This window comes from Sciurus carolinensis, chromosome 11 (genome assembly GCF_902686445.1).
Source record: "Sciurus carolinensis chromosome 11, mSciCar1.2, whole genome shotgun sequence".
Classification (NCBI taxonomy): Eukaryota; Metazoa; Chordata; class Mammalia; order Rodentia; family Sciuridae; genus Sciurus; species Sciurus carolinensis.
The window spans coordinates 24,708,723-24,732,070 of record NC_062223.1 but is presented as its reverse complement, the minus strand read 5'-3'; the positions used below and the strand labels follow the sequence as shown (position 1 = coordinate 24,732,070).

At 33.2% G+C, this 23,348-nt stretch overlaps 2 pseudogenes; both read right to left on the bottom strand.

Annotated features, from left to right (window-relative positions):
- Window positions 1-8,583: 8,583 nt before the first annotated feature.
- LOC124959238 (olfactory receptor 4P4-like) lies at window positions 8,584-9,501 on the bottom strand (annotated as a pseudogene).
- A 10,925-nt stretch (window positions 9,502-20,426) lies between these two features.
- On the bottom strand, window positions 20,427-21,336 carry LOC124960650 (olfactory receptor 4P4-like; annotated as a pseudogene).
- Window positions 21,337-23,348: the final 2,012 nt, after the last annotated feature.

Below are 23,348 nucleotides of genomic sequence, written 5' to 3'. Positions count from 1 at the left end.
TTATTTAAGCATATCCCTTATATTATTAAGTATTTAGTTCATATGGCTAGGCAAGCTTTATACCTTACCATCCTATTCAGGTTGTATTTTATACTGAAAGGAAATAATTTTAATGTTTGGTTTTGCTTAAGGCATAAACAAAAATGTGCAGTCACCCTCTGCATGTTACGGGAAGGTTAACTTCATGAGGAAGCAAGTCCTGTCCTGGAGTGACATGCCTGTTCACAGTTTCAGAACAGTGCAGTCCATGAGGGGCATCCTGCAAGCCAAGGTGGAATCCCATCTTTATTTAAGCTTTTAATTTTTTATTGTAAAATTTTATTCTTTAAATATTGTATTAAGATATTATATCTTGATTATTAAATGGTCTCTTACCAAGGTGAATATTGCATTTGCTTCTACTCAGTCCTGACCTTGGACTAGATAACATTTATATTTATCAACAGTGTGATAAGGAAGAAAGAGAATATAGTACTCTTTGAAGTCCAAGGGGAAATAATACTTCTTTTGGCTTATACAGATTTAAAAAATAGTACTCATTAAATATTTAGAGTTGAAAAATGTATATTTCCTGCTACAGGCAGGAACAACAATAATAAAAAGTTACAAATGGCACTTAGCATACAGAGGACTTCAATAATTACTTAAAGTATATAAGTGATTACATGACTTAACCAATTATTTTAGTTTTATTTTATAAAAAAGACTAAGTTATTGATTTTAGAAATAATGAATTTGTAAATACTACATCCCAAGGACCATTTTTTAAAATATCACATTTATTTTTAGAATTCTATAGTCAGAAAAAAATCATTTTAAAAATAGCCACTGATCAGATTATTTATATATTCATTTCTCATTAATTTGGCAATATGCTTTTATAGTATTCAGTATACCTTGGATCCTATCCATGGGTTTATGATAACTTTAAAATTTTTTTACATAGCTTTGAAGCAAAACATAATTTATATATTGATGAAAATAATAAAATCCATACTAGGAAAAATTTCATTACTTAATAGGCAGGATGATTTGAAATCCCACCTCCTTCTCTCTCTCTCTGATCTTAACTGGATTCTACACCTACACAATGGATAAATAATTAAATCTCACTGTTTTCCCTGTTTCTCTTATATTAATATTCTTTGAAAACAAACTCTGCAATATTAATTTATATGCCTTGGTGTCCAGTTCTTTTCTAGACTCTAAACTGTCCTATTTCTTAAAAGATAAGGATTGTGTCATTTTTCCAGAACTCCATAAGGTCTGTTCATGGTTAATTAACCTGAGTCTCAGAATATGATCGAAGTATGCATCAGGTCACAGGCTGCTTTTCCATGTCTTCTTTTCATTAGTAAGTGATTTAAGTCACCTGTTAGGGTTGGGCTTCAGAATTCCCCACTCTCAAACCTTTCTCTTCCTATTAATAAGACATTATAGCACAGCTTCCAGGGCATGCCTTCTTGATTGTCAGAGACATTCATCTCTATCACAATAGCCCTCTCCCCACTTTTGATTCAACCAACATACCATGCTTTTGAAACTATAAGTATTTGGTTCCTTTCTTTATAATCATGCTCAAAAGACATCACTTTCCCCTCTACCTCCAGGAAGTTTTATGGGCTCTTCAAACTATGCAGATTTTTATCCACTTAATCCTCCCTAAAATACTCCCATCAATCTCATTATGAACATTTAATTTTGAGCAGCAGGTTGCTAGTTCTTATTTACTTATTTCAAGGTTGTTCTTCACACAGGTAACCACAGTGCCCCTAATGTGTGTCCTTGATGACTTGGAATCTGAATCAGTGTCTGTCATTCTGTGAATTTTGAACTCGGAGGAGAGACCAGGTGAGAGATTTTGCCATCAGTTCTGGATCAAGAACTTGCCTGACACTCAGCTACTCCTTTTTGACATGAACATTTCTACTATCAATCTTCAGTGATTGCACAGACTGGATTAACTGGAGTTCACTGGGTTACGATGCTAATTATTTTTGCTTTCATTTTACTTTTCATATTACTATGCATTGAATAGACAACCAATATATAATGGAAAGAGGAATAAACACAAATACACTGAACAATGAAAAGAAAGATGAAAGTGATTATCATTCATATCAAATGGATTATTATTAAGATCTTGCACAGATCTAGAAAAGAAAAAATGACAATACTTACCCTTTAGTTGGTATTCACCATGTCCAAGATGTAGTTTAAAGTATTTCATTCGTATTAGGTCAATGATCCAACAAAATACCCAGTGTTTTTTTATTATCTCTATTTTGCAAGAAAGGAAAGCAAGTATTATTTTTACCTTGAGTAAATGCTCACTAATACTAAGGATTATTTTTGACATATTTTAATTTTTCTTCCTGTCTTGATACTAATAAGGTGGTTGATAGCTCCAAACTATTTTTAGAATTATTGTAGGGACATATGTGCATTTCTATTAGTTCTTTCTTTCAATGAAGTTTTCTTACTCAAAAAGTCAAGGTCAAACTGATGTTTCCCCCCAAGCACAGAAGTTTTATATAAAGTACAAAACCTCAATTGAACTAATTATATTTCTTTTCTCACTTACTTTTTACCTTATTATCATTAGTACACATCTCATTTTCTCCACACCGATGTCTCTGATATTATAGTATTCTGAAACATAATATTTTACACACTATACTCACAGTATATGCATCACAACTAATAAAGCCATCAGAAAAACAAAACTGAATTTTCACTCTTATATTCTCTCCATTTTTTTCAACTGAATTTCTTTTTTCTGTATGTGTTTTCTTCATTAAGTTCAAGTTACTTAGTTTATCTGTCAACGTCTTTTTCTTCTCTTTAAGAAATCCTATATGAGACACTGAATACTATTGTTATTCCCTTCATGTTCTAAAATCCTAAGAAAAAAGGACTGTGAAATTTGCACATGTGCTGAGGAAATATGACAACATTCAATGCATTTGCTTTAAATATTGGATAGTATATAAAATATTTGTAAATGATTAAAAAGGAAATTCACACATAGCATACCTATAAGTTAAAATGTAATCTATACCTTTTATGTGTATGGACTTCCAATTTTCTCTCTCCACAGTAGCATTTATCTCCTATCAGCTGATTGAAATTTTACTTACCAGATGATCAATTAGCCCACATGAGGAGTCCTAGTTGTAGGACTTCCCAGTTTTTCTTCAAGAGGGAAAATATTCTCTATGACTTTCTAAATAAAAGGAAACAAAAACATCCTTGGCATTTATATTTAAAAAGTTCTGTGTTTTCTATCATAAAGTTGTGTATCCATTATGATTTCAGAAGTGCAAATGCACATATAAATTTCTGTTTAATTTCCAAGTGTCATTTAAAGTAGATTACCAGGGCCAGAATAACCACAAACCTCTCTTATTTTTCTAATGCATGACACACCTCCCAGAAGAAAAGTTGGGCAATATGCAGCTAAAAATAATTTAAATTCTCTCAGGTCTTTAAAAATAGTTCTACCATAGTTATTAATCCTTTGTGCTCCAAGGAGTCTGAGTACAATTCAAGGGTCCACTTTCATTCAATGTTAAGCCCTAAAGTTTGAGTTCAATGTGGAAAAAAATTTTGAGAAAAGAGTAGGAAACTAAGGTCTGAGCAGAAGAATTAAAAAGTACCAGATAAGCCTACAGCCAAGGGAATGAGAAGCAAGTTTTGCAACCCTGTTTATCCCAGAAAAAAAAAAAAAAAAGTTGTTTTGAAACAGGCCAGAGATGCCCACCCAGAAGACCCTTATCATAATTCAGCAGACACCCCACCATATTTGTGTCATGTAAGTTCCTCTTAACCTGTCAGAAAGCTTTTTATCAGCGCAAACTTCTGCAAAAGGACATTGTGGTTGACAGTTTCCTCTTTTTTGTAAATGCCAGGTTTGCAGAAAAAGAACTTGTTAAACATCCGTCTAGAAGAGGGAATGAAAAGTACTTGTCATGTGAACCTCCTAGTCCCCTCAGCCCCCCTCACACACACTGGGTATAAAGATCACATAAATTCTATACTCATGGTCCAGGGGAGAATTTTATTAGGTGACAGTCCCTCTGGACCCTGCAGTCAATAAACTTGCGTCCTGAAAATTCCTCTGGTGTCCAGCCTCTTCTGTCCCGCTTCAGTTTAAAATGTGTTGCTTATTTCTAAACTGTTATCTCAAATCTGAATGAACCCAGCTCTTTCTTCATTCTCTCAGTGCCAAAAAATTTTCAGATTTAACCCTCTGTCTTAATATTCAAATGTTAAAAGTAATCATGGAAACTGTGGATGTGGGAGCTAGCCCAGCATTAGGGTCTCTGGAGATGGGGAAGGGCCCTGGGTCCAGCTAGAGCCTGGGGTCCTATGGGCTAGACTGTAGGGCAAAGTTTCATATATACCTAGACATGAGTGTACACACACACATACACATGCACACACACACGACCTGAAACAATGTATTGTCTGATTTGCCGATTTAGGAATGATGACTTCACCTCAAAATTATATTTTTTGAGATCCAAAATAGAATTAGTGATTCTATCCATTCATTTTTTTACTTAATGTTTTATTTTATGAAAAAAATAAAATTAAATTTACATGTTCCTCTATATTTCAATGATCCATAATTTATTTTTCAACTAATCCACACCAGTCATCCAAACATTGTTAGAAGTTGATCTTGGTAGAAATATGTAAGAATATCACTGATGAACACAAAGAATATTTGAGTAATTGAGTCACAGGAAATGTATGTATGCTACTGAATATTTAATCCTTATCCATTAGGTTGTGAAAATTGATATTCACAAGTAATGTATGAGTGTTACCATACATTGAGGGCAAGAGAGTTTACTATTCTTGCTAGAACATGACCATTCATAATTTGAAAGTTCTGAAACTGGGGAAGCTGAAATTTTATTTCACTGTGGTTTTAATGTGCACTTTACATTGGACGAGTTGTGCCTGTCTGTGCTAATATGACACATTATAAATTCATATGGATGTATTCAATGATGTTATCTTCAAAGGTCAATATTATATAAATGATTCAAAGATAGCATCTGTATATCAACTGTTTTTTCCTCACAGCAGACTGAGACTGACTAGTTTAAAAATTCATTATCACTAAACTCAACTCTTTATACTTTCCATTATTTTAAATATAACCCTAAATATATTATAAATTCTCTGGATGATCTTAAGTCATCCAGAGATTCCCTGCTTTGCATAATTCATGAAATTGTACCTAACATGTTCCAACCATGGGAAAGATAAGCTCTGTAGTTAAAAAGACCCCAGTGTCTACTGCCCTCTGGGGCTCCCTGACCCAGTGGCTCTCACCTCCCTGCTGAGTGACACCATTTAGACATGTGAGCTTCTCTGATCCTCCACTCCCCCAGAGTTCCCTTGTTCTTCTCCCATTCTGAATGCAGGTCCCCTCCCAGTTATTGAGGATGTTCTCATGCTGGGTAGAAATTGTCTGAAAGCACTCAAATAAAACTCAACAAGTATTACTTCCACCTCAAGGTCATACATTCTTTTTTCATCAACACTGAAATTCCTTCAACTCTTCATAACCAATTCCTCTTCATTTTATTCTTCAGTATATACATGACTTCGATTATTTCTCAAATATTTAGAATATGCCCAATGAGTTCCATCATAGATACTACTGAGCAACTAATTGTAATTTTATAGATTCTATATACCAGTTTTGGAGGAAATGCTTTCTATACAACAAGCATCTCTCCATTTTGCAAAGTCTTCTGTAATGTCTTCTAAACAAGTGTATACTTTTTGTGTTATTTGTGAGATTTAGTCCTGATTTCCTAATATGTTTGTTTCTATAGAAAAATACATCTATTTGAAGTTTTATGTTCTGCTGGTTGCTAGTATATAGAAATGAATTTATGTTTTGTTATCAGTTATAGTTATGAAAACAAAAAAAAAGTAAAATGATCCCTTAATGCTTCTTTTAACTTAAGCTATTTTTGTTGTTGGTGGTGGTGCTTATTTATATATTTATTTATTTTTCATACTGGGGATTTAACCTAGTGAGCTTAAACACTTAGCTACATTCACAGCCTTCCTCCCCCAATTTTTTTCTTAATTTTGATACAGGGGCTCCCTAAATTGCTTAATCCCTCTCTAAGTTGCTAAGGCTGACCTGGAACTTATGATCCTCCCACCTCAGTCTTCCAAGTTGCTGGGATACAGGTGCAGCAATTTTTTAATACATTCATGTAAATTGTAACTGATAGTTTATAATACACACATATATATAAATTCTGGAAGCTTTTATCTTTATGTACTGAATAGGACTTTAAATAGAAGATAGAAATGATGACAGAGGTCCCTGACTTGCTTTTGTTAAGTGGAATATTTTCACCTTTCACATTAAATAGTATATTATTTGTTCATTTTTATATAACCAAGAACAGATATAAAAATTTCATCTGCCAAGAATTTATTTTGTGTTTTAAAATATGTCTGTTGAGATAATTACATAGGTTTTCTCCTTTTATATATGAGCACATACTAATGTAAAACATATGTTGCATTCTTGGTAAACAAATATCAGTTAAGATGAGTTAGAGTACTTCATACATTGCTAGATTAATTTTTCTAATGTGCCTAGGATTCACCTCAATATTCATATGTGAGATTGGATTTACAACTCTTTCTTGTTTGCATTTTATGGTAAAATAATACTACTTTTATTAAATGAAATAAATTTCCACTCTTATTTTCTGAATAAGATTATATGGTATTAGAATTGTCATTTCCCATAATGTTTAATAAAGTTTGCTTTAAAAGTTTCTGAATCCAGTGTTTTATATTCAATAATTGATTAATTTTATTCTAAATTGACAGAAACACTCTTCTTTTAATTACTGTTTCATATTTTGTTGTATATTGTAATTTATATTTTATTTACAAGTTCATTGATCTATTTTCAGTGTGATTTTTTCATTTGTTTGTGCATCTTTAATGTCTACTTGAATCCTTAACATGACTTTTTGTGTCTTTGTAACCTCCTTCATTTTGTTTTAATCTGAATATTTTCATTAATTGTACTTCTTTTCTCAAATGTAAATCCATTCATTTCTTTCAGCATACACATTTTCCTGAAGTGCTCATGAATACAGAATTTTTCATACTTTATAATGTAATGAATTCCATGATGTATACTTTGCATAGTTCCCCAGTAAAATCTGAAGTAACACTTCATAATTGCACATGCAAATTTTCTACAGCAAAATACATGAATATTCACATTCAGAAGGATGCGTACATTTTGTAAGACGCATTGCTTTATTCAGCGCAGTGTTCCTACCAACACAGGTACAATCATTTTTAGATAGGTCTTTTCCTTAGTTTCAGAATATTCAGTAAGAAATTGTACACATATAAGAATTGTGACATTTGTTCATATTTTAAACTGAAAAGTGACATTAACTGTTTCTTTCTATTTTGTTCATTCACTTCTTTGCTTTTGTACAATCTATTGGTCGTCATCTAACTTCATATGATGAATATAATTTAATAATTTTAGTTTTGATTTTCTAGTGTAGCTACTTAATCTTTAAATTTTTCTTTAGCTTATCAGTTATAATTTTAATTTTATTGCACAATCATAAATCACACTCTGAGTTTTCAAGAATGGAACATCCCATGCAGCAGCCATCCAGATTTCCAGATTATGACGGGGCATATCAGTAATCGCCCAGAGGTTACCTTCCTCGGGATTCCAGTGGTAACTAGTACCCTGACTTCTGTTACCATAGGTTAGTTTTACCTGTTTTTCAACTTTATATAAATGTAGTTATATGATATTACTCTTTCTATCAGTCTTTTATTAATCAGTATATTTGTGTCATTCTTCATGTGCAGCTATGTTTCTTCATTCAATGTTCCAAAGTAGTCTGTTGTTGGTTGTTCAAGTTTTCCTCCTGCCAGTAGTGCTTTCTAGTGGATCCACATTAGTGCCATCTTCTCTTAACCCTGCCACATGCTCTATTTTCTGGAGGACATCTCTATCTAGGTAGGCCTAGATTAGAAATGAAATGGAGAGGAGGAAAGACACAGGTAAGCACTCAAAATACAAAGTTGCATTAAGGAGGACTTAAGGCAAGCATGTGGAAATAGAGGAAAAGGAAGTATTAAAAGATAACAGTAACATTGCCCAACAAGCAAAAGTCTGAACAAATGCTGGAAAGATTGAACTTCAACTCACATTTTGCATGTGCTATATATGATTTAAAAAAAAACATGATATATCTATGTATAATTATACATATTTATCGAACAGAGTAATAATTTAATACATATATGCAATAAATCTGAGTACTTAGCACATCCAATGCCTTGAACATTTATTATCATCTTCCCTTCTAGCTATTTAAATGCTGCAGAAAATAATTGTACACTATGGTTACTTTACTGTGCCATTGCATATTAGAACTTATTCCTACTATTTACATGTAATTTTGCTTTTATCCCATACTAGTTTTCAGATTTATGGTTCAGCTCTAAAGTGAAATTCTAAGACGCCTTTCATAGAAATTACTTCCCTTACAGAATCACTAGATGGCACCACATTTCCCTCAAGGCCTTCATCTCCCAGTTTCTCAGCCTGTAGATCAGAGGATTGAACACGGGGGTTATGATGTTGTAGAAAAGAGCAAACACTTTGTCTACTGGAAAAAGTTACATGTGGTCTGATATAAACGAAGAGGACAGGCACAAAGAATAGAACCACAAGTGTTATGTGAAAACTGTAAGTTGAGAGAGCTTTGGCACGGCTCTCTGCAGGGTAAACCCTGATGGTGTATAATATCAGAAAATAGGACACCATCAAAATCACAAAAATTACCAGAGCAGTCAGTCTTGAATTAACAATTACCAAGAGACCAATTCTGGATGTATCAGTGCAAGCCAATTTCAACAAAGGATACACATTGCAGACGTAGTGATCTATCTCATTGGGGCCACAGAATGGTAAGAAAATAGTGAGAAGAAACTGACTGGCAGAGTGTATAAATCCCCCAGTCCAGCATGCCAGGATGATTGTGTTGCACCTCTGCCTGCTCATGATGGCAGCACAGTGCAGAGGCTTGCAGATGGCCATGTAGCGGTCATAGGCCATCCCCGTGAGGATGAAGATCTCCATGCTTCCAAGGAAGTGAATGATGAAGAGCTGTGTCGCATTTATTATAGGAAATTATCATCCTTTCTGCTAGTAAGTCCGTATTTAGTTTGGGTGTCATGGTGGTTGTGTAGCAAAGGTCAGAGAGTGAGAGGTAATAAAGGAAAAAAATACATGGGCTGGTTGATGAGCTGAGTGCATGTGATAGAAATCATTATGAACATGTTTCCGATCCAAATAGCAATGTAGCAAACTAAAAATAAAACAAAGCAGAGAACTTCAATGTTCCTGTTTTGAGAAAATCCCAGGAGAATAAACACAGTGACATTATTCCTATTGGCCATGGTTCAGTTCAGTAAATATACGTAACAGCCACCTGAAAAGACATGGTGCATAGGTCAATGTCAGAAATTTCATGGAGAGTCTTGATGACAATGTTAACATCAGGAGGCTGTGTTTCATAAAGAGGATTCCAAAGTTGAAAAATGAAAATCTTTTTTAATAGAAGTGTGTTATTCTCTTTGGATTATTCTCAGGTTGAGTTCAAAAGAAAACCTTTCAGGAATATTGTTCAATCTTGACATGATAAAAATAAATACATTCAGTCTAAAAACCTAAAAAGACACAAGTGGAGAGAAGAATAACAATTCAGTGGATTAGAAAAAGGGGAATGAATGGAAGGGGAACAGATGGGAATGGAAAAGACGGTAGAATGAGTCAGACATAACTTTCTTAGAAAAAGTTATGCTCCATATATGTAGAATATGTCAAAATACACTCTACTGTAAAAATATATATAAAAAGAACAAAACATGCTGTTTATGAAAAATTAAAAAATCATTAAAAATGATCAAAAGCATATGTTTGACAAAAGGTAGCCTTTTAACAAATGGTGTAGGAAAACTGGATATTCATATTTAGAAGAATAAAACTAAATATCTCTCACCCTGTGAAGGAATAAACTCTAAGTGGATCAAAGTCCTTGGAATTAAACCATAAACACTGCAACTACAAAAAGAAAGCTAGGGTCAATATTCCAACATATAGGCATAAACACTGACTTCATTAACAATATTAAGCCCAAGAAAAAAATCAAGAATCAATAAGTTGTATGGCATCAAATTCATAAGCTTCTGCACAGCAAAGGAAGTAATGATCAGCATGGAGAGAGTGCCTACAGACTACTAGACAATTTTTGCCAACATTTGATCAATATACAGAATATATAAAGAACCAAAAAGAATTAACACCAAAAATAAATCTACCAATCAAAAAATGAGTAAATGAACTACACAGACATTTCACAAAAGAAGAAATACAAATGGCCAAGAAATATATGAAAAAATGTTCAACATCCTTAATAAATAGGGGAATACAAGTAAATCAAAATTATACTGAGATTTCATCTTACCCCAGTCAGAATGGTAATCATCATGAATAAAAATAAAATTGCTGGTGAAGTCTGTAGTGACACAAGCCTGCAATACCAGCAGCTTGGGAGGCTGAGGCAGGAGGATTATATTGTCAAAGCCAGCCTCAGCAAAAGCGAGGCGCTAAGCAACTCAGTGAGTCTCTGTCTCGATACAAAATAGGGCTGGGCATGTGGTTCAGTGTTCAAGTGCCTCTTAGTTCAATTCCAGGTACCCACCCCAAAAGTAATAAAAATAATAATTGCTAGTGAGGATGTGGAAGAAAGGTACAGTTATCCATTATTGGTGAGTCTGCAAATTAGTACACCCTCTTTAAAAAACACTGTGGAGATTCTTCTAAAGACTAGGAATGGAAACTTCACATAACCCAAATGTCCTACTCCTTGTTTGTCTCCAAAAGAAGTAAAATCAACATGCTCTACTGATATGTGAATACCAGTGCTTATTACAGCACAGTTCTCAATAGCCAAGTTATGGAACCAGGATAAGTGCCCAAGAACAGATTAGACTAAAAATGTGGAGTACATACACAATAGAGGATTATTCATCCATAAAGAAGAATTAAAATACATCATTTTCTGGTAAATGGATGGAACTAGGGAACATCATGCTAAGTGAAATAAGCCAGTCCCACAAAGTCAAGGGGCCAATGTTTATTTCATATATGGAAGATAGAAAAAAAGTTTAAAAAGAGGGATAACATGAGTATAAAACAGAGAAAAATAGAGCAGAGAAAGGGAATCAAGAGGGAGAAAGGCAAGAGGGAATTGGGAGATTCTTGGAAACAAAATCTACCAAATTATGGTCTGTGTATTTACCAATCTACCACAATGAATTCCACTCATCTATAGAATGATAATGCACTAATTAAATTAATATAAATAATACTAGAATTAAGATCAGTAGAGTAGAGCTGTGGATCGGGGGAAAGAAAAGGAAGGTACTAGAGGAGATTGAACAAACTATGTCACATGCATGTACAAATATGGCAAAATCGACACCACCCTAGATATAGTGCACCAATATAAATATTATTATTATTCAAAATTATTATTATCCTGATAAAAAACTGAGTCCTTATAAAGGCAATATTCAAATATTGTTTAAGATAGAAGTATAATTTAAGTATGTGCCAAAGTATAAATATTGAGCAGACGCAATTGTGTTTACATATGCAAAGTGTAACAGTGATCCAAGGTTTATATAGTTGGATATATTCTACCTCAAAATCACATTATAGTGAAGTAGAAAACAAAACTAAAGATTAATATCATTTGTATCAATATGTATGCATATATGTGCACACACACACACACACACACAAACACACAGACACACAAGCCTGTGGGTTTGTGGAAGTTTGAAGATGAATACTCTGTATTTTAATAAGAGTCCCATGTAACTATTCTGAGTATTTTTGCATTTTTTTCTTTTTCCATACATCTGATTTTGATATTAAATTCTCATATTTTAACATAATTATATTTATCTCTGTGGTCACTTCAATGACAATTGTGTATTTATCCACATGCTAGCATAATAATTAAAACTAAAGCAAAGGGACAGTTTCACCTGGATGGTTTTGTTCTTGACATAGTACACAGTTTCAGAAAATAAAATTTTTCCATTTTTGAAAGTAGAGTCTGAATTCTACTTTCTATCTCAGGTACCTTATGCCTCCTGTCAAACCCCATGATGAATCCTGACACTGCTTATTTCAGAGAACAACATTTAAAAGTTTATGTGAGGACAGTTAGTTGCTACCTGTGGTGTTATCTAATATTACAGAGTGTGATTTTGGGTACAAACCACTTTATTTCTCTGCATTAATATTATCTCACTTATAAAATTGGGAAACCAGACTGGATAAGGGTCATAAAATGTTTACAAAAACTCAAGTAAATCACTAAGTGGGCAGTGTTTCCTAAACCAGAGATTTTTAATGCCTGAATTCTTTTAAATGCTGTTATTACCAGATCAGTACTCTTAAAAATTGTCAATAGCATGATCCAGTAAATTTAACTCCAACAAAGAAAAATGAAATTATACAATCATGGTATTATTTAATCAGGAAGAAGCTTTGTGAGATTTGCCTCTCAACAGGAGGGTTTCTAAAAATCACCCTTCCTAAATACACAGTTGGACCTTCAGGTTCTTTGATCTCCAGACCAGGGAAAGGCTTTACTTTGTGTTTTTTTTTTTTTTTTTTTTTTTTTTTTTCAGTTCTCACTTTTTAGTTCAGTTTATTTGCACACATTTGGTTTACCATGTATAAACGTCCACTGATTTTCTTACCTTCTTAAGTTTGGAGTTTGAGAGGATGATATGTACCCAACTCAGATGTCAATTTTTTAAATGTGAGCTCATCATTTTGTTTTCACTCCAACATGTGACACATAACTTCTCTCCATATAGTTCTAGGTTTCAAATTAAAAAATAGATGAAGAAGAACTTTGAGAAGAACAAAATGCAAAACACTATGTTCACAAATACAGTATTATATTTAGCTCTGTTTGATCAGTATCCAGAAGTATCACTTTAGAAATGTAAAAGTTAATTAAAATTTCCTGATAAAGTATAAACAGACCACTGAGCAATCACTAAGCAAATCAGAACTAGAAAAGGCAATTTTATGAGTCCAGAACCTGATTTTATACATAAAAGGTGAAGAACCACAGGAATGTGAAATTTAATATGAAATTTGCTGTTTTCATAATTATGTTATTCTACTGTACAAATCAGTCTCCAATGTTATTGGCTTTTGATCATTTAAGCCATTTTAGAATGTAAATGTCAAAATGGGATGACAAATTAAGCCAAACTGTCCTAGACTAGAAAAATACAGGCAATAAATAAAAACCACATACCACATCAGTTCCTCTCTCCTACAAATATAAACCATTTACAATGGGTGAACTGTATCACGTACCGAGTTAAAGAGCTCTGAATTTCCTGCTCAGTCTCCCAAGCCTCAGCAGCACCCCTGCCATCAAAATAGATGAGGAAAGAAGAGATAAAGAAGAATTATGCCGTAATCTAGTTCCTCACTCACTTTAAATTGTAATCACCTCTTCTGGATTTCCATCTGTAAAATAGTGAGTCTAGCCTTAATGATTTATAAGAAACTTTTGAGATCTTGCAACACCCTTGATCTCCTTATCATTGCAAATTGAAAATTTTTACACCATCCACAAACAGAGTAAAGTGAAACTACCTGAGTTTATACTATAGTTTTACTATGGGCAAATACATGTTTTCAGTCAGCCATTTAACTACACAACTCATGTGTCGGTTTAATCATTTTTATACTTTCTTGTGATTTGAGCATGCTCATTGCACTAACATTCTTCAAAACTCCTTTTAGGTATTAATTTTTAAATCTTCACAAAAACTTTAAAAATATTTGTAAATCCATTTTATGGAAGAAAATAGTGTGTAATAAAAATAGTAAATAATTTACCCAAGGCCATATCCTTAAAAATTAGGTCTAACACTACCTACAGTTCACTTGGCAATACAGTTACAATTCTGTACACTTAACACAGTTCTTGACAAAAAACATGGAATAAAAAAAAAACTTGAAACTATTATTATTTAAAGCAATGTTTACATTGAATATCAACATTTCAACTTATATTATATAAGCCAAAGTACACTTAATTTACAAGGTCTTAACTTCCTCCAGGGCAGAGAGACCGGCTTAAATATTGCCCGAAATACTGAGAATTCTTGAACAGATTAATTTAAAATTCTAGCCACCTCTCTTAGATCTCTGCAATTTGGGTCATGCAATGCTTTTGTCCCAGATCACAACCCTACTGATAAGTATAGTACAAATGAGCATATCTATTTCTGGCTGTGACAAAAGAATTAACATTCCATTGTTAAATACATAAAAGAGTCATCCAGTCCATCATGGGGAACTCAACAAATTATTTTACTCCATCTTTTTGTTTTGAGGTCTTGTCAAATAGACACTGACATTCATTTAAAAAGTAACCATTAAATGTTTGCTGAATGAGTAACATACAACTTCAAAGATTTAAGACAGTACACAGGTAAATCATTCAATAATGTTAATCATGATCACAACAATCATTGCATGCAACAAGGACAAGCAACAAAACAACAGAGATAAGTTAAACACAAACCCAAGTTTTGAGATACTCCCTTTTGCTTTTGTAGTGATCTGCATAAGGCTTTGGTTAATTCTTTCTTTGTGTATTAGAGAATAATGACCATGGTAAGGTCCGTTGCAAGGATCTTATTTGTCCTTTCCATCTGTATGACATGTTGATCACTTTATCACTTTTTCCTTAATCATAAATTTTTTACTGTGTATCAAAAGTTCTAAAGATTTTTTCCTCATATTTGACATTTGCTACTCTAGTAAGCATCCCTTTCATGTCTACCTTTCCCCCCCGGAAGCATTACATCACACCCTCAAAAAAACTCTTCAAATTTATCATCAACCTAATCTCAAAACAAGTTAGTTTATCAAGTTCAGACAGGATGTCTCTACTTCATTTTAACTGAGAGTCACTTTGATTTCAACAAAATGGAGACAAAAACAGGTACCACACAGGATAAAGAAGGGGAGAAATAACTCACCACGCATGGTCCCATGCTTCAATAATTATGAATCCATTTCTCTCTTCTCCCTTTATATGGTTTCTTCTTTCCTCTTGGAAATTGACTGTTCTGTCCAGATAATTTTGTTTCAGCTTCTGGGACTACATTTTACTCTGAAAATGCCACCATCTATTCATAGAAAAGTAAGTGAGAGAGTGTATCATTTTAGAAATAACTGACACCTGTCATGCATCCAATATTCACCAAGCAGTACAAGATCATATGATAAGATCCAGAGCTTAGGGGCTAGGGAGATAGCTCAGTTGGTAGAGTGCTTGTCTTGCAAACATGAGGCTCCAGGATCGATCCCCAGCACCACCAAAAAAAACAAACAACAACAACAACAACAACAAAAAAAAAATCCAGAGTTTGAAGGCAAGTGGAATAATTTAAAAACCCAAATGAGTCTAATCACATTCTATATCTGCATCATTAAACTTATTACTAGAATAACTTCAGATTCACAGAATGCTAAATACTTATTGAAGCAAACTTTTTAAAGCTGCATTTTTTGTGTGTATATTCTGAAGCATTGATTGTACCTTCTATGTCCTTTGAATTTACCTACCCAAATGATACACTCACCAGGTTCATTTCTTCTATGTCCAAGTTAGCAGAACTGCTACTGAGAGGCTAGGATCCAGACAATAAACAGTATGAAAATCCAATTAACCTTGTCAGTGATTTAAGAATCTCTGTTGTTATACCTCCTCCAGAGCCCCAGTGACTGAATTCCCTTGCACTTTATGCACAAGTTCAGTGATGAAAACAAATTCGATAGTATTTTTTGTACAGAATGTGTTCATTCAGTAATCCCCTAAATTGACTGAGGAGAGGGGATATCTCTCCCTCTTTAGTATGCAATGTGCTTTATCTTTCCTCAAAAAGTACATTTATTGTATTGTTTGAGGAAATTAGAAAGGGTTTTAGTTTACTTCTAAGTAATAGAATTCAGGAAACATAACAAACATTAGTATTATTTTATATGGAAACAATTTAGAAATCTTCCTTCCATAGAAGCTTTAAAAAATTACTAATATTTTAATTTTTCCCCTGTAATTTTTTTGTTTCCTTTCTTTTTTTCTTCTTGAACATCTGTGCCTGAGGTTAGAGCTGAATTGCAGTGGGCTATGTGAGCAGAACAAACCACAGAAAATGCAACCAAGCACTGATTCTGTCCAAGCAGAGTACCAAGCATTCTCGGGTCATCTTCCCACTGACCTGATGAGGCCGACTCCTGTTTTTTTTATTTTCCCAGAAGAAATCCTTATAACATAAAACACATGCGTTGCCTTAGGTGGCAGGGAAGGAGGAGTTACCACTGACAGTCAGGAAAACAGTTAATAATGGGGGAAGAGAATGGACAAGGCCAAGAGAGGCCATTTTGTAACTTTGGAGACCAGGGCAGGCATCAATTTCTTGATTTTTAAGGAGATTATAGGGATACCACTTTTGTAATTCTTTCTTCTCCTTCTCCTTCCACTCCTTCCACTCCTTTTTCTTCTTTCTTCTTCTACTTCTTCAAATTTTTTTTTATGTAATGGATTTAATAATTCGATAATTTAAAAAAAAATGTAAGAGACCCTAAAGTATTCAGGGTACCAAACCTACCAAGGGAGTAAGAGTCAATCAGTCTCCAAAGATTTAATTTGAAAGCAATTCTGGGAGCTTTGCAATTTCCTATACACTGAAGGAAGCCTGCCTTGACTTACCATGCATCAAATGCCTGCTCTGTCCTAGGTAGTGCTTCCACAGCTACTTCTCTCCTTAACACAGAAGACGTTCTCCCCTGGCATCCCCTCTGCACCTCTTGCTCCCCTAACTTCATAGACTTTCCTGAGTATTTGCTCTGGGAATCCTGTACCCAGAGTCGCTGCCCAGACTCACTTTCTCACCCAGGGAAAATATTTGCATGGGTGGATTCTTTCCTCCAAAGAGAAAGTATCAAAATATATCTTTATTCTGACTTCCTACAAGACTGTTAAATTTTTGTATGCATAAAATATACTATCTATATAAATACAAGTACTAATAAGGTACATCTCTACACCTTGTTTGAACAAGATTGGTTCCTACTGTACATACATTTTTGAAGCCTTTTTTTAAAACTATATACCACTAACTCTTGAAAGAATCAGAAAAATTAAAAAAAAATAGTTGCTTTATTTCCAATGATAATTACATGCAGCATTTAATATTTTAGCATATCATTTAATCATTAGGTTTTATATATTTGAGTTTTTCATGTAGTTTGTAACTTCACATAATGTAGCTCTTATTTCTTAATTTCTATTAATTTCAGTATTTTCTCTTGATGATTTAATTATTAATGGAAAAACATCTTATCCAAGAAAACCAGTCTTTAAGATGCTCTACAAAAAATTATTAAAATTCAATGAAAATTTATGAATAGTCCATCTGTGTCAATGAGAGATATGATTACAAAATGAGCAATTCATTTTTTACACAATTGAGGTGGAGATTAAATGCTTTTTTTCTGTTTCACAAGAAAAGTTTTATAAGCTATAGTAGAATTTATGGCCAATGAAAACTTAAGTTGGTTTTGGCTCAAAAATAAAGAATGAATAAATATTAACTCATGAAACATTGCATGAATAAGAATTCAAATAGGAGAAGACCAGGTTAAAAAAAAACCTAACTGGATGTGTTCATGAAATATATTTTGAATCAGTCAAGTATACGAGAATCTGGACAACACTAAGAGTTAATTCTAATTCTTTCCATCTGTCTGTCTTATATAAATCTCGATTTTAATAGCTTTGGAGAATCTGCTATGAACTACATTTCACTAAATGACATGGTCTTCTCTGTGGCTTCAGTTTTTTCAAGGAGATGATAAAGATAATATTGTCAGTAAATGTCACATCTGGAAAAAAATCAGAGTAGTTATATAACTTTTGTTGTAAAATGTTTAAATTCTAAAGGAGTAAAAATTTCCCTTATCTTAACTATCAATCAATTTTCTTTCAAATCTCAATTGCCATTTTGTATTTAAGTAATATGAATGTTTTCTTCTCCATATTCTGACATGAATGATACATAAAACACAGAAGTCTCCTGTTTTGCCTAGATTTGGGCAGTGAGGGAATGATAAAATGACATTCATATAAGGTTTAATGAGTGAGTCATTGCTTTTTAAAAATTTTCACCAGCGCTTTAAAGTGTGGCCTTTGATTATGGATAGAAAATGCATCATTCACTTGTGTTCTTCTGGACTCCTAAGATTTTACAGTGATTCATCATTGAAGATGTTTTGAAACTGCTTTTCAGAGAAACATACTGAGAATTTTTGATCAAAACAAACATGTAGTAGGATATATTTTGAAGTCAAATGAATATGAAGGTGTCATTTTCTAAATTCATAAAGGACAATAGGACTAAGAATACTACTTATTGCTCTCAGACTTTTCATCCAGAAACCTGTAGGCATTGTTCTATTGTCTTCTGCTGTCTGGTATTAGAGAATGATCCAACCATTTTTATTAGTAACTTATGAAAAGAATGTAATTAATATAATCTTTTTCCAATATAAATTGGTACAGTTTGCTTTCCATATCATGTTTCTTTCATTTCCTCTCCCTCCAAATGCTGCTTACTACTGTTGAAATCATATTTTAAAATTGTACTGCATTAAAATGTTAAAATTATCATTATGGTTTCAAAATAAATCATTTGTTAGTATGTTGGTGTTATTTACCTTCTCCTATTTCACTTAGAGATATTTTTTCTTCAATAATATAAAAATTATTTTTGCTTTTTCTCTGATTCTTTTGGAAATCTATCTCCCAAATCTACTTTTCACACTATTTACAATTAATATGATGAGGATTATCCATATTGGTATTTTTTTACTCTCACATATACCAGTGATTTTGTTATTGATTTTGTCAAACATAAAGGAGATAAAAAATGCCTACAAAAATGAATTATGCTCCAGGAAAATGTATTTGATATAATTTGTCTCTTTTTCTCTACAGTGGTGGTTGAATTCATTTCTCTTAACTCTGTATGGGGACAAGCTGACATGCAATCATCACCAAATGGACAGTCTTGGAGCCACTCAATAATGCAACTCTACTGGAAAGAGATAGTATCTGTTAATTATTCGTTCTGTCCTTCTACATTCAAGTATATCTAATTTAAGAAACAACACAAAGGGAAATAATTCCATGAGCTTCTTTTTCAAAAATTGGTACATTTCAATAATACAGAATAACAGGCTTCATTGGACCATCTTTATATATAATCACAATTATATCAATTTCATGCCCTTTTATGCCCCCATCAGACTGGCCTCCCTCCTCTAATCCCCTCCCTCCCTCTTCCTGGTCACCTTCTACTCTTAAGGTGCATTCCCTCTAGTTTCTTTCCTCTAGTCAACACATATGAAGGAATACATAATAATTTCCTCCTGAGTCTGGCTTATTTTGTTCAAAATTATGGTCTCCAGTTCTATTTATTTTTCTGAAAATTACATAATTTTGTTCTTATTTAAGAATCAATAAAACTCTGGTGTACACACATACCATATTTTCTTTAGGCATTCATCCATTGATAGACACCTAGGCTGGTTCCATAGTTTAGCTATTGAAAATTGTTATGTGATAAACATGGGTGTGCATGTATCGCTAAAGTATGTCAAATGTAACTCAAAAAATTTAAGAGAATGTTATGACCATCACTTTTTTTTTACATTTTATATGAAATTCTATATGAAATTCTTCATTACATGACTTTAGAATGACATCATACAAGATATCTTGGATATAGTATCAAAAAATAAAGCTCAAAAATTAAGAAGAAAATATTTTTATTTCTGAAAACCACATTTAATCTACTAAATTTCTAAGTAATGATCAAACAGATTTCTGGTCTCATGAATAAATTACAGATTAAATGATTATTAAAATTCAAAAGTAGCATGAGAATTGATTACATAAGAAACTCAACTTTCTATTTAACCATATATCACATACATATGTTATATATATAAATATATATATTTCTACTTGATCTCTTTCCCAGTAGTGCAATTGTTATTTTAGTAGCTATTCTTTATCTCCTGAGCTCAGACATTTAGGAAACCAACACTTTGCATTCAATAATTTGAAAACTAATAGTGCTCTTTAGAGACAAATAATTGGTTCCAGCCTGCATGGAGTTAGTTGGACATTAAACAATAGGAATCAATTATGTTTTTCTAAGTTTTGACACCAAACTTTCCTCATGGCCTTTTTCATCTCTGTGTTCCTCAGGGTGTAGATGAGGGGATTGAACATAGGAGCAATAATGGTGTAAAGCAGAGCAAAGATTTTGTCCTCAGGGAAAGTGGTAGGAGGTCTAAGGAAGGCAAATATGGAAGGTCCAAAGAATAAAATAACCACAGTGATATGAGACTCACAAGTAGAGAGAGCTTTGCGTCTTCCCTCTGCTGACTGATTTCTTAATGTGAATAGAATAATGACATAAGACCCAAACAAGAAAATAAATGGTACCAAGGCAGCCATTCCTGAATTGGCAACCGTAAGGACACCAGTGATATGGGTATTAGTACAGGCAACTTGCAGCAAGGGAAAAATGTCACAGTAGTAGTGATCAATTTCATTGGGGCCACAGCAGGGCAACCAGATTATCATGAAGAACTGGGAAAAGGAGTGGGCAGCTCCACCAGCCCAGGCAGCCAAGATCAGGATATTGCACCTGGTTCTGCTCATGTACTGAAGAGGTTTGCAGATGGCAATATAGCAATCAAAGGCCATGACTGCCAGGATTAGTACTTCAGTCAGTCCAAAGAAGTGCATGACAAAGACCTGCAACATGCCGTTCCCATAGGAGATGGTGTTTCTTCCCGCTAACTGATCACCAATCAGTTTGGGTGTCACACAGTAGGTATAGCAGATGTCCATAGGAGATAAGTGACTGAGGAAATAGTACATGGGTTGGTGAAACAGAGAACTGCATGCAATAGAGATGAGGATCAGAAGGTTTCCAAGATAGCAAGATAAAAAAAGAAGAAGAATATGAGACAAAATGTTTGTGTATTTTGGTCAGAAGGCCCATGAGAGTGAATTCTGATATGTTCCTCTGACTTTCCATATACTGCATGCCCTGTGCAAACATCTGAGTATCTGTGGGAAAATTAATTTGGGGAAATGCGTTTGTAATAGGATCACGATTGTGTACACAACAAGTCCTTGAAGTTAGTCTAACAAATCACACAAGCTGATTGATAAATCAATACATTAATTTTATTTGTTCTTGGGATTTATAACTTACTTCTATAATAGTTCTTTTAAAATTTTTCCAGTATTTTTTCATATTGGTAATACTAAGAATATTTTATTAATTTTTGAAATGTGAGATTTAAAAGCTTTTTACCTAAAAGAAGATATTTTACTGTTATTATTTATAACACTTAAAATCAGGAAAATAATTTAGTATAATGTAAAAACTGCCTTATAATTTTAACTATTTTCTATATTCATGACTGTGTTTTCATTTTAGGTAAGGTTCCCTTTCCTTACCATGAAATATAACAGCTCTCTGAATTTTCTATAGATTTAGGACCAAGGAATACATTTGCATTTATTTTAAAAATCTCCTAAATTTTGAGCTTTGTGATTGGTGGGTAATTGTCCTTGAAACTCAGGTGAGAACTTGGGGATTGTGGGCACTGCATATTAAACTAAGACAGCAATTCTGCTGACTATAAAACAACAACAAATAGATCACAATATTTTTTTTTAAAAGTAGTATAAAAGAAAACACATGTAGGTTTTTGTCAAAGACTGACAATTTTACAAGTCATAACAAGATTTATCTTATTTAAATTTTAGGGACTGGGGACACAGCTCAGTTGGTAGGGTACTTGCCTTGCATGCACAAGGCCCTGGTTTCAATCCCCTGCACCACAAAAAATAAAATAAAATAAAATAAATAAATCTTAGTATTTACTTTTCACTACTGTCTTTTCTGTTTCAAGTTTAATTACAGAACAAAATATAATATTTAGAACAATTATCCATTAACTGACATAAAACCCTAAACCTTTTCACCATAAACCAAAACGACACTTTACTTTCCATCATCAAAGTTTTAACAACAATGTTGAAAGTTCTTTTTCTGAACAAGGAAAGAATTGGTTTGCTAATAACTAATGAGCATTTTAATGCTAAAATAGTCTTACAATTTGCTAGGTAAAGAAGTTGTAAGTTTAAAAATTAATTATTCATTTAATATGGAGCTTTGATCTTTCATAACTCAATCAGAAATGCTTTTTTCTTACAATGAAACTGCATGAAATAGGCCTATGAGAATGTAAAGTGTGTGAGGCAACGAAAATGTTTTAAGGCATTATTAAGGAAATCTAAAGTGTGGTGAATGTATTTCTGTGTTTCTTACTACGTTAGTGATTGTGTGCCCATGTCCTTATCTGAGTCTCACAGAACCCTACCATAAAGCACTCTTATTATACCCATTAACAGATGTGATATCTGAGACCTTGAGAACTTCATGAATTTTGAAGTAAATGTTTAATGCCGAGCAAGTAGGAAGGTTTGAATCTGAGTCCAGGTTTGCAAGAGTCTGGAGCTGATACTCTTATATGTCACTTTATTCTCTTTCTTGCTGTGGCCCTGGGCTAAGGAACACTCTGCTGTATTATATGTTGATTTTAAATTTTAATAAATGGCTGCTGTCTGGTCCAATGACCTTGTAGGGTTCATTTACATTCCTGTTTTCTTGGTGACAATTTTTCACTGAATCTGGAGTACATAGTACAGGAAACATTTAAGGATTTCTAAAGCATTGGGAAATAATGAAAATGGTTGTTTTAAAGTAAGATTAAGTACAAATTCTATCATGGTTATATGTTTTTGAATTTCATCAACATTTTAAGGTATTTCTGGTAACTCATTCATAAAAATCAGCTCATTTTTAACACACTGATTCTGTCATTCTTTCATTCACCTATTTAACAGGCACATGCATAAGTACACATATACATAAGCATACACATACACATGTATACGTACACCCTACCAGACATTAGTAGACATATCAGTTATAGGTACAGGTGAGAACACAGTCACCCTTCAAGGCTGTGTATA